Source organism: Drosophila sulfurigaster, chromosome 2L (assembly GCF_023558435.1).
Source record: "Drosophila sulfurigaster albostrigata strain 15112-1811.04 chromosome 2L, ASM2355843v2, whole genome shotgun sequence".
Lineage (NCBI taxonomy): Eukaryota > Metazoa > Arthropoda > Insecta > Diptera > Drosophilidae > Drosophila > Drosophila sulfurigaster.
In genome coordinates, this window is record NC_084881.1 from 29185496 (window position 1) to 29198168 (window position 12673).

The 12673-nt window shown below is 39.1% G+C and overlaps 1 protein-coding gene and 1 long non-coding RNA gene across 2 annotated transcripts in view; one reads left to right on the top strand and one right to left on the bottom strand.

Moving 5' to 3' along the window:
* LOC133835161 (uncharacterized) overlaps positions 1 to 4014 on the bottom strand; it is a 129681-nt gene extending 125667 nt beyond the window's left edge. The window contains 1 exon segment of the mRNA XM_062265063.1: positions 3745 to 4014. The gene's annotated coding sequence lies outside the window, so the exon portion shown is untranslated.
* The window catches only part of LOC133835172 (uncharacterized), a 96534-nt gene that overhangs the window by 41933 nt on the left and 41928 nt on the right, over positions 1 to 12673 (top strand). Inside the window, exon 2 of the long non-coding RNA XR_009893520.1 lies at positions 6035 to 6052. This is a non-coding gene — a long non-coding RNA (uncharacterized LOC133835172). The remainder of the gene's footprint in view (positions 1 to 6034; positions 6053 to 12673) is intronic.

Below are 12673 nucleotides of genomic sequence, written 5' to 3' on the forward strand. Positions count from 1 at the left end.
ACGTATATAATACTCTACAATGTTAATGTGGGGTCTGCTTGGTAGATGAGTTCGTTTATATTACACCAATTAAAATAGATTCAACTCGGTTTCAAGTTTTTGTCCTAAGTCTTTTGTTTGTAAGTAATCAAATTGAGCTAATGGTTTATAATTAAGACTCTGAGACTGTCTCTAACTTTTACCTAGGTATTTGCTAGTCAGTCATCTAGCTTTGCTTAACTAGTAGTTTCAACGCAATAGCAAGTTTGTGTCCTAAGTCTTTTGTTTTACTTTAGAGAATTTTGTTTGTAAGTAATCAAATTAAGCTAATGATTAATATTTATTTTATAGGAATTAATCTAGCTTAAACATTGTTGCAAGTTTGTGTCCTAAGTCTTTTGTTTTACACCAGAGAATTGTGTTTGTAAGTAATCAAATTAAGCTAATGGCTTATAGTTAAGACTACTTGAGAGTGTCTGTAACATCTATCTAGGTATTTGCTAGTCAGTCATCTAGCTTTTGCTTAACTCTGTCTCAAGTTTGTGTCCTAAGTCTTTTGTTTTACTCTAGAGAATTTTGCTTGTAAGTAATCAAATTAAGCTAATGATTAAAATTTATTTTACAGGAATTAAACTAGCTTCAACATTGTTTGCAAGTTTGTGTCCTAAGTCTTTTGTTTTGCACTAAAGAATTTAGCTTGAAAGTTAATAGCTTATAGTTAAGACTGTTCAAGAGTCTCTCTAAATTTTAACGAGGTATCTGCTAGTCAGTCATCCTAGCTTTTGTTGAACTAAGATGCGTCAGCTGTTGCGCTCGTTGGCTCTTTGGCTCGCTGGCTGCTTCTAATGCCCAGCGACTGTTTGTTCTGTGACGCAAGTGTCCGCAAAACTGTAGCTCGATATGCGAACTCAAGGCGAGCAACTCAACTTGGTAGCGAACTCAACTTTGGCCAGCGGCCAGGCAATGCACGCCGCGATTTAAATTAATTTAACTTTTTGGCAACTGCGTTTGTTTGTTTTATGCAAATTTCATTATGGGGCCCAAGCAAAAAGCAATCAAATAAAACAAACCCGTTTTCTGCTGCTGACATTTAAAAGTTCGCCAAGTTCTATATGAACTGTTGGCGCCCACTTCAAATCGGCCTGGGAATTGAGAGCGAGGAATTGTAACTGCGAGCTGTCGATTGCTGCCAATTGGTAACTGTAAACCGTTAATTGTGGCTTGTGAATTGTGATTGCATCATTGGATAATTTCACAAATTCATGAAATGCCGTGTCTGATCGCAATTCCTTTTTCATTGGAAACGCAGACACGCATTATATATAATATAAGTATATTTTTACAAGCATCGACAAGCTACCAAAAATAGTCAATTGTCCGATTTTGGTTTATTTTGATTATTTATTGACAGTTGCCCGTTATGTGTGGCGTTTCATTTCGTTTCATTTGGTTTCGTAAATGCCAAATGACGCGAACCCCGCCCAGCTCTCCAGCTCAATCTCGAACTGAATCTCAGCGTCAGCGTCAGCACGAACAGCTTTCACTTCTTTTTTTGTGTATGAAGCCAGCAATTGCATTTGTTGTTGACTTAGTTGTAATGTAGTATGTGGAGTGCTGTTAAATTTGCCACAGTTTGAAATTGTGGCAAGTCAAGTTCGTGTCTTGAGTCTTTCGTTGCGCTCGTGCTCAACAAAACACAAAAAACAACACAACTGTTGGCCCACCCCATATCCCAATTTCAGTTCCGAGAGAGAGACCCCAAGAGAGGGGGCGTATGGTAATAATCATTTTGCACGGACTCCGTCTCTGTTCCTCTCTTTCTGTCCCTCTTCTGTCTGGCTGTCTGGCGGCACGAAACTTTGTAGGTAAATTGCGCTTAATGATTATGTTCAACGGGCTTTACATTAATAAATATATTGCTGGACCTGTGGCCAGAGCCTACTGCTCAACTCTGGCACATGGACACCAAAAATAGCCACAGCAAAGGTGCCGGAATTTATGTCTCTCTCTCTCTCTCTCTCTGTGTGTCTGTCTCTCAGTCTCCTTCTCACGCAACGGAGGCAGGATGCGCCGCCTTGAAATGACTTTAATTCAATTAGGAGCTGCTGTAATTTACGATCAACTTGCGCCCATCTCCCTAATAGATTTATTTTTAAGACCCCCGGTTTCTCTCTTCCCTTCTCACTTCTCACTTCCGTCAATGGAAAATTACTCAATATTAGGTCGAATCACGCTTTACTTAATCGCACTTGCTCATACTTATATGCGGAATTAATATCTCTCTTTGTTGTTGATCGCGTTGTTTTGTTTAAACAAAAGTTTGTTGTTGTTGTTGCTCGCCCACTCCAAGGTTGTGTCTATTCAGGCGGCAATGCGAAATTTGTTTGCAATTCTCTTGGCTTTTCAATGAAACCCAAGACAAACGCTCAATTAATTTATTTTCTCCCCTGCTCACGCCCGCTCCGTTAAGAAAATAATGAAATGCAGAAAAAATAGCAAAAAATAAACAAACAAAATCGCCAAAAATAAAAACAATATATATAAATAAATAGCAGAAACTTGTTCGCAATTCCGCATAGATCAATCTGCGGGAGGTGAAGTCATTGTGAAAAAGTTGAAAGACTGCTCGACTAGAAGATTCCCTATAGAATATGCTAGATTAATAAGCAATCGAATTAAAGCTAAGCAGTTCAATAATCTCGAGGATGAAGTCTAACTCGAGTGTTGAAAATTTGATTACTCTAGTCTAACCACTTTTTCGGTTTATAGGGTATACAAAAGCAATTAAAAGTGTGAATGTTTTGTGAAATAAATTTGAGTTCAATACGTTTTTTTCTCTTTGGCGCCTTGGTTTTGGTAATGAATGCGCATTTCAATTGAGAATAAACAATAGCAAGTATTTAAATATATAATTAAACTTGAAGATTTATTATATATAATGTATTCGCTGTTGTGGATTGGCGATTTCATTCGCGACCTTTTTGCAGGGTGTATAATGTACATATGCCCCCGATAATTGCTCATCTGCTAGAGCGTTGAAGAGTAGTAAAGTCGAAAATGCGAAAATAATTGTCCAAACAATTAAAATTATATACATACATAAATTTTGTGTCTTCCTTTTTTCGTTGTGAACCTCCCTCAAGTTTGTTTTTGCTGTGTTTTGTAATATGTTTTTATTCTTTGTGACCTTCGAGGGGCGGTTGAGATTACGGCGTCGCTTCAATGGTCAGCAAAAAGCTGTCTGACTGATTGACAGATTGTCAGACTGACAGCCGATGAGCTGAGAAATGTGCTTAATAATACTCACATAAAAGTTGATCGAAATGATCATTAAGATCAGATTTTAATCGCTGACTATGAGTAATTTAATCGCGGTTAGCGCTAAGTGTTGATTTGTCAGAATCAGAAGCAGCATATCATTATTTAATCTCAAGCTAAAGCTGATCTAATTCCATTACGCATTTCGTTCCCCTTTGTTGGGTTTTTCACAAAAAAACCTCGCTCAAAATATTGAAACACTTTGTAATTTATTTAAAAAAACCACAAGCGATTGAACTGCCAAAACGCAAAGTAATAAATAAATTAATAGTCAATATTTTCGAGTGTCAAAAGCGAGTTGAACTCACGAGCTCAACTTGTTTGCGGTTGGCGTTGAGTTAATTAATTGTGGCTTTGTGCCTAATTTATGCTAATTGGCTGGCAACTCGACTTCAATTTTAACTAATGCTAATAATTAAGTATTGTGATATTTTGGGATAAACTTACCAATAATTTGTTGTTACTCATTTCTCCGCAAAAGAAAAATTCTGTGCTGCGTTTTGTTTGAAGTATTTCAGCTGCTGCTTTTCTTCTTTGCTTAAAACTGTATAATTGATTTATTTTGTTGTTGTTTGCACTTTGTATTATTTATTTGTGTAAATATTTTGGTGCTCAGTGTAAGCGCATTTTACACACACACACACAAACACACGCGCACTTTGAAAACACAACGCGTTGTTCTGCTTTGTTTTTGTTGAATATTGTTTTGCAGTTTTCCTGGTTAAACGAAAATGAAGTTGAGTTAGGAATCGAGTTGAGTTAGGAGTTTGTTTCTTATGCAATGGCAACGCCAACGCGGAGCAAAAGAATCAATTGAATGCAATTTGAGTGGCCATAAATAGTCAGGTAAGGAAAGTGGGCGCACATTTATCATCGCTGAAAGTCTCTTCACATTGTGTTGCATTGTGTTGTGTTATGCTGTGTTGCATGCCTCAGCAATTGGCTGGCTGGCCATTATTTGTTTTTTGTGTGTGTTGCTCGAACAGTTTCAACTGTTCAACTGCATGTTGCCCCATTGCTACGATTGCATACGAGTACAAATTGCATACGAGTCGCCACGCGGGGATCATTTGTTGTGTTGGCGTTTAATTTGCCAATTTTTATGAATTATTACGACGAGCAACGCAAAGGGCCGAAGTGGCTCAAGACGAGGCGACACCACAGACAGACAGACAGACAGTCGAAGAGTTTGTTCGATCTTGCTTGAGCGAGAAGACTCTTGATCTGTTTGCCCTGCCACAATTTGCATCTGCAACAGCAGCATCAACAGCAGCAGCTTCATTAAGCGCTAAATTTAGACAGGCAGCGTCCATAGTGCTCGCTCGAACCTGAAGCTGAAGCTGAACCGGATATGGCTTAATGCAACAGCAGCAACAACAGCAACAGCAACATCCAAGACTTGGCCATTGGGCAGGCCTAGACCAAATTCTTGGCTACAGCTTTATTTAAACACAATTATTTGCATGTAGTTGTTGTTGTTGCTGTTGCTGCTGCTTCACTTACACATAAATTTGCATGTGCTACAAATTTGCTGCTGTTGCTGTTGCTTCGACTGTTTCAGCTTCAACTTCAGCTTCTGCTTCGGCAGTTGCCTTGCATTGATGTTGTAATTTAGTTAATTTTGCCTATTCCAAGGTGGCAGCAAGCCAGCAACAACAACAACAACAACAACTTTAGCAGCTTCCAGCTCAGCTGCTGCTGCTGCTGATGCTGATGCCAATTGCGGGGCGGCGGCTCGTGCTCAGTTAATATAAAGTTGTTCGCGTTCGCTTTTGCTTTTGTAGCGTTGGCGTTGCCTTTTGATTGTTACTTCTGATTCTCTGTGCTCTGGGTTTCTTTGTTTTGTTTCTTGTTTCTTGATTTTTGCTTTCGATGCAGTCACAACTTTGTTGCAGTTCCACTTTGATTTTATTGCCTTCAATTTAGCTAATTGCATTTATGCGCTGAGCATCGCGAATGTTTCATGCAAAGCCGACACACATCGCCAATAAATGCTTCACACACTCATAACTAAATGTTTGCTTAATACACTTTGCTCAGTTCACTATTAAATTTAACTATTTGATTTTTTAAGAACTTAATAAAATTCACATTTTTATTAGCTTATAAAAATCGCTTCAGAATGAGCCAAGAATTTATTTGTAGTGTGGCAAAAATCATTTAAAAAAATGTTAAGCTCATGTAATTTAAAAATCTTTGTGTAATTTAAGAAAATTTTAAGCTCCTCTTATAAGTGTTTTGTTTAAAGACTTTTAAAGTATTATATAAATTGATATTTAAACATTTTTGATTTAAAACAATTTTGATTACGTTTGTCAAAAATTTTATTTTAAAGAAATGTTCAGATTTTTTAATTTTACTAAAATTTAATTTAATATTGTTCAAGTATTAAATAAATTGATATTAAATCATTTTCGATTTATAAAAATTTTTCTCAAATTTGCCAAGAGTACAGATATTTTTATTTAAACTAACATTTAATTAAATATTGCTCAAGTAAAATATATAAATTGATATCTAATCATTTTCGATTTAAAAAAATTTTGTTTAAATTTCCCAACATTTTTTTTTAGAAATTATTTTCTTTTAAAGAAAAGTTTACATATTTTCATTTAAACTAAATTTTATGTGACATTAGTTTATTCAATTCTTATATTGTTTCTAAAACAACTTTTCTTATTCTTCAAAATTATAATTTTGAAAAAATTATTAATCGATTTTATTTCTTCTTTTGCAGCTGCGTAATCCAATTCATGTAAGTTTCAATTTCAATTTTATTTAAATAGTCTTTAAAAAATCAAACAGTTTTTGCCAAGGTCACAATTATTAAGCTAAAATATCATTTAATTGGTATTTGTTATTTTATTTTATTTCTCCGACAAGAAAACTCATTTAAAGTATATAAATATTTAATTATAGTCATTAAATTGAGTTGTTATTAAATTTTAATAATTGTAATTAAAATCAATTGTTAAGTTCACACGCACAAACACATTCACAAAGGTTTTGAGCATTCGCGAATTTTCCAAGATGTTTAGATGTTTTTCGTTGATAAGGATCAGCGAAGAGAAATTTTTTGCAGCATTGCGCGAGGTGTGTCTCAGTATTAAGCGCGACTCGGAATGTGGCAAGATGCGCAAGCGCTGCCGCAATGAGCCTCCCAGATGGGAGAAGACGACGACGACGACGTAAGCGACACGACGAATGACGTAAGCTGGCTGACGGAGGTCGGTCAACGAACGGACTACGTAAGCCAGTGTTAGAGCGAGACAGCAATAGGCCAAGTTACTTGCAACTCAGCTACTTACTGAAGAATTTATCGAGCAGAAGACGACGACGAGCAAAAAACACAGCACTTCTCACGGCGAGGTGCGCAACAAGACTGAGCGCGAGCGCCTTCGCAGACTGAGATTATAAAAGACGCAGATGCAGCATTAGACAACGTAAGAGAGAGAAGAAGAAGCAGAGTGTGAGAGAGAGAGAGAGAAGTTGTGGGCTCACCACACTTGAACTTGACCAAATGCACAAATTGCAGAGGCGACTCGAATTGGCAGCAACAAAACACGTGAGCGAGAGCGCGCGACGAGCCTCTCTCTCTCTTTCGATCTCTCCTATGCGTTACTCTCTCTCTCTCTCTCAACATGTAAACAAACTCGCTGACGTTCCAGTCAAGCAGCAACTGACAGCTGGAACGAGTTTTGCTTTGGTGCGAATCACGTGGCCGGCTTCGGTTTGTTTTGGTTTCGTGCGCCGGGGCGAGCTTTGTTTGCAGCTGTGACGTCATCGTTTTGACACTTCCAATTGGCAGAGCAGCGACTGCGACGTAAGCGTCGCGCTGTCGTGGTGAGTTTCGCATTTCGTATGCGCTGGCCGAAACGTAAGACTTAAGCAACGAACTTGACTGGCAACAAATAAAATGATATTGAATTTCATTTTAAGGTTTGGACACCGTGCAAATTGTTGTTCTTTTCTTTTGGCTCGCCACAGCCAAAGCTAAAGCCAAAGCACACACATTTGTCTGGCTTTGAAATCGGCTTAAAATCAACGCCTGCGTGGGTGTCCAAAGCGTCTGTTGTGATTCCAGAGATGCCGACGACAACGTCGACGGTGTCCCGCGTCAAGCATAAATCTATCCATGCGCTTATTAATGCTCTGTGTCAAATTTTGGCATTCGATTTCATCGACCAATCGAGTGCAATGACATCATGTAAAAGGCGCTAATCATACAGAACTGTTTGCGTTCGTGTTCTATCATTAATTACAAGCGAAGCAGCGAGTAGGTGAAAGGCACTTGAGTATTTGGGCACACATTGAAATCTTTTTTTAGCATAGAACTTATTCTTAGTGGACTCTTCTAGATAATTATGATAATTATGTGCTATGATAATGCAATTAAAATAATTATAACTAATTAAAATAATACTAGTAGTCTTCATATCCTCTGCTTATGTTCACAATTCTGGCGAATTCATTGCTTTCGCTTTTTTTCTTCGCTGGCACTTCAATTACTTCCCATGCTACATATTGTTGTATGATTCAGGGTCACTTCTTCATTCATTTCATATTTACACGTCCATTCTGTGGTATGTTGAGTGATGACCTAAGTGCCACATGTTTTCGCTTCACAAAGCAACAAATCATCTGCTCATGTTCTTCTTTTGTGTGTGGACAACTCTTTAAACCCGCATGTAAATTTAGAAGCAGCAGCTAGAACCGAAATTAAGCATAGGCTTTGTCGTTAGCTAAAGGTAACAAGTAAGAAAGCCACAGTCAAGTGTGCTGGACTGTGAGATACTCGCTAACTATTGTGAATAAAGCTAAATAGTGCGACATTATTTTTGAAATTATACGAAAAGAATATGCCACAAAAATACACAAGAATACAGATATACCCCTACTTTGTTGTTGAAAATAATCAAAACAGTGCGAAATTCATTTTAAAATATAGCCTTTCGCATATTTTGTATATTGATATAGTATTACATTAAAAATATAATATACCATAAAATGCAGATTATAGCAGACTTTCAGACAACGCATAAACTAAAATTAATGTTTGATAAATAGAAGAATCCTTTGTAGACTTTTAATGAGTTCTTTTAAGATGTTTGTTTCTACTTTTTATCCCTCTGATCTTTTCTTGTATATAAGAAATTAATTCATATAAATGTTGTCATTTTCAATGCACATTTAGCAAGCGGCAATAGAAGTATCATTAACTATAGTTTGTGTATGAATAATAGAATTAATATTCTTAGACCTTTTACCAGATTTCAAATATTCCACTATAAAAAAATCGTTCTTTTTGGTCGCTCAAAAGTATTTATTCTTGACTACAAAGTTGCAACTTCCTGTTGGCTTAACTGTGATCTAGTTCGTGTCCTAAGTCATTTGTTTTCTGCGCTTTGAAGTGGGCGCAGCATTTGATTTAGTGCAGTTTTTTTTGGAGTATCTCAATCAAAGTCGCTAAATGTAAATGCGAAAGAGAATGCAACACAATGAACGCAAGTGCGACTGTGAATGCAACTCTGAATGCAAATGAATATCGTGACGCCGCTGACCCGCTTGCGTAACTGGCAGCCCACTTCCTCACAGCTTTTCTGTTCAAGTTGTTTGTGGCAATTAGTGAATGCAAACAGCAACAGCAGCAGCCGCGGCAGCAGCAGCTTAAACATAAATACAAGTACCCATAGACCCATACTCGAACTTGCGTTTGTTAGCACTTCTAACTAATTGAATTAGCGCCAACTACAATTAAGCAAAGAGGCTTCAGACGCGCCAAGAATCTGTGTTTGTCCAAGATTTTTATGTGCATTTAATTATTGTCAGCTTGGCATTGGCAAACTCTGTTGCTGAATGTGGGATAAAAATGGAATCAAAATGTTGAATTTATGCATTCATATAACGCGATCTGCGCTTTACAGCCGCCACGTTTTATGAGTGTTGCTTGCGAATGCAATGCGTGCGAACAAAGTAACAAATTCCCAAATGGACTCTGGCACTTTTATGGGGGCCAAGCGCACAGAGTCAGTCGTAGTTCGCAGGACACACAGCTAGTGGAGTTAAAGTGGCTGCTAGCTGTGTTGGTTGTTGTTGTTCGCTGGGCGAACTCGGGCTGCCAGGGCGCTGTCAGTTTCAATTTGAATGCTCAACTTAATCCACGCGCGTCACTCTCGAAGAAGAGCTGCCAGCAGCTCTCATTCTCATTCTGATTCTGATTCCCATTCCCATTCCCAACTGAAGTGTGAGCTGTTGGGATGGGGTTGCTTGTGAGACGCGTCTAGGCAATTTGCGCGGCGGCGTCGGCGCGTCATCAAAAGCAAAAGTAGCCTCAGTTTCACAGCCTCTGCAAGTCAAGTGTTTTGTCTGTCTCCCTGTCTCCCTGCTCGTCAGAGAGAACCCATATTCAAAATTAATTTCAGACAAAGTTGAAATTTTTTAATTACGGGTTTCACTTGCGTCGCAACTGCAAATTTACGACTTAGAGATGAACTCGTGATGACGTTGTAAATAATGCGTGCGCTCATTGTAAGTAGCTGATATTTTATTAATTTATTGTTAGAGTTACAGTTGTTCTTAACCAAAAGATAGCACCTAAAATTGGCAATAATTTGCAAGCTTTTCCCTAAAAATGTACCATAGAAGATAGTTGAATGTGGACAGTAAAGTAATAGCAAATATTTCATAATTTCCTTATGAACTTATCTGCTGATATTTTATTAATTTATTGTTAAAGTTGCAGTAGTTCTTAAACAAAAGATAGCACCTAAAATTGGGAATAATTTGCAAGCTTTTCCCTAATAAATTTAGCATAGAAAATAGTTTAATATGGACAATAAAGTAATAGCAAATAATTCATAATTTCCTTATGAACTTATCTGCTATTTTGCCATCTCTAGCTTATGAGTTGTCTCTGTCTCTCTGGGGGTTGGCCCGCTTTTGGCTTAAGTCGACCCCGTTGGCTTAATTGAATTCCAGGCAAGTCGAAGTCGAAGTCCCCTCAGAAGTCATGCATGAGACTCGTGTGGTCCTTGCTGGCAAATTGATTTGTTTACAATGTCGTGGATAACGTGTTGGTTTTTACAGTTAAAATTGAAAAATGAAATTGTTGCATGCTCGTTGTAAATTAAATCCGATCCGATGCGATCCGAATGCTGAAGGTCCCCTATCCATGTGTAAGCCATAAGGGATATCCACTCAAGTAGCAGCAACTTAAGTAGTTTTAATGAGGGGTCTACAGACTCCAGTCTGCAGTCGCCTGTCTTGATGGGATCTGTTTGGGTCCTCAATGCAGGTACAGTTGAGCCGCGTCAGGTGTCGTTCGTTTCGTTCGTTGTCTAGGTAACTGAAAGAAATAAGAAGTCAGGGAGTTGTCGCGCTGCCAACAGTAGCTTTGATATGCAATGATTGATTGCACCCGCCGTAAGTTGCAACAAGCAATTAAGAGTCGAATCGAAAAGCCACACTTGACACACTTTTGTGGTTGAGGATTCGGAAATGGGAGCTATGAATTTGCGGCCTGGTTAATTGACAGCTAGCAGAAAGCAGAAAACAGAAAGAGTTGACTGCAAGAATGCACGACCGAATATTAGAGGCAAATGATGGCCAGTGATTTGAAGAACCTGTTGGCGCTTCGATCCTGCCGAGCAGCCAGCAACAGAACCTGATCCCACTGATCATGGGTTATTTGCAAGCCAGCCAGAGAGAAGCAGAAGAAGGCTGGCCAAAGCTATGGCTAACCCATAAAAAAGTCGACGCGCGGTCGTTGGCCGGAGGTGTCACAGAGCCGCAGGGCAAGCTCAAGTTTGAAGCTACTGATTAGCGCCGCTTTGGCATGCAGACGACCAAATGACGCCCGACATTGTGGCTTGCTTGTGACTGCGTGCTGCAGCGATAAAGTATAGACACACGTGTCTGTGGCAAATGCGGCAGCACTTTGGCATTAGAATGTTAAGTGATTGGCTAATTGCAGTTGATGGTCAGCAGCAAAAGCAAGTTCGTTGCCTAAGTCTTTTGTTCTTAGTGCCATGTTTGGCAAGCAGTACTGCTCAAACTGTGCTGCCGGTGGCGTAAATTTTACAGACGCCAGCTGTCAGCACAAAATCAGTGCACAGCATTTGATGAGCAGCAAGTTCGTTGCCTAAGTCTTTTATTCTTTCTATCAGGTTTGATAAACAGTGCTGCTCACACTTTAAGAGACAAATATATATAAAATATTGTATATTAAGTTGACGAATTGCAGTTGATGATCAGCAGCAAGTTTGTTGCCTAAGTCTTTTGTGCTTTGGTATAAGTTTTTACAAGTAGTGCTGCTCAAACTGTGCTGAGAGTGGCAAAAATTCCACAAAGGCCAGCTGTCAGCACAAAAGCACAGCGCAGCACTTGGTGAGCATCAAGTTCGTTGCCTAAGTCTTTTGTTCAGTACTACTCAAACTGTTTAGTGCAAATATGTAGATATCAAACATAGATTATTAAGTTGACTAATTGTAGTTGATGGTCAGCAGCAAGTGTTTTGCCTAAGTCTTCTGTTCTTTGCCTTAAGTTTGCCAAGCAGTGCTGCTCAAACTGTGCTGGCGGTTGCTAAAATTCCACAAATGCCAGCTGTCAGCACTTGAGCGCCAAATGAGCCACAAACAGCCGCAGGGAGGAGACAGCATCAACAACAGCTAAACAGCTAAAACAGCTAAAACAGCAGCAGCCATTTGTAAATGCTAATTAGAAATGCAAGAACAACAGAGCAAGCTGCAGTTGCAAGTCATAAATTGTGGCGCACAGGCAAATGAACTGTCAACTGAAGTATGCGCCTGCAAGCGAGATGATCTACGGACAGGGCGTTGTCGGAGGAGGAGTGTGTGGCAAGTGGCAAGTGGCAAGAGTCGAGTGTGTGGCAAACACGCGCGCGCCAAATAACACACACAAATAACAATAAATCAGCGGCAGCAGTTGCAGCTAAAAGCGACTTCTGCAGCGGCAACAAGGCGTGGCAGGTTAGAAAATACTTTTTAGCTGTCAATTTGGCGCGAATCTTGAGTGCTGTATGCCACACCCACACATTTGTTTGCCCCAACTACAAGCTGACTGAGGTTGAGACTGAGTTTGAGATTGAGACTAAGACAAAGACTGAGACTGAGGCAAACAAGCGGCTTCTAATAAGCAGCTCTTTGTTTGATTAGCATTTTGGGGTTGCAACCTCAGTTCGATTCCTGACCGACTCCCGACTGCGGTAAATGGACTTTTGTTAGCCACTGTGCCACAATTTGCGGCGCAAATTGCTAGCAACAAAAAAAAAAACTCATTCACAAACAATCATAACACTGACCTCAATTTCCTGCCAGCGTTTGCAATCACATTTCCATCTGCCTTTCCAGTTAGTTCC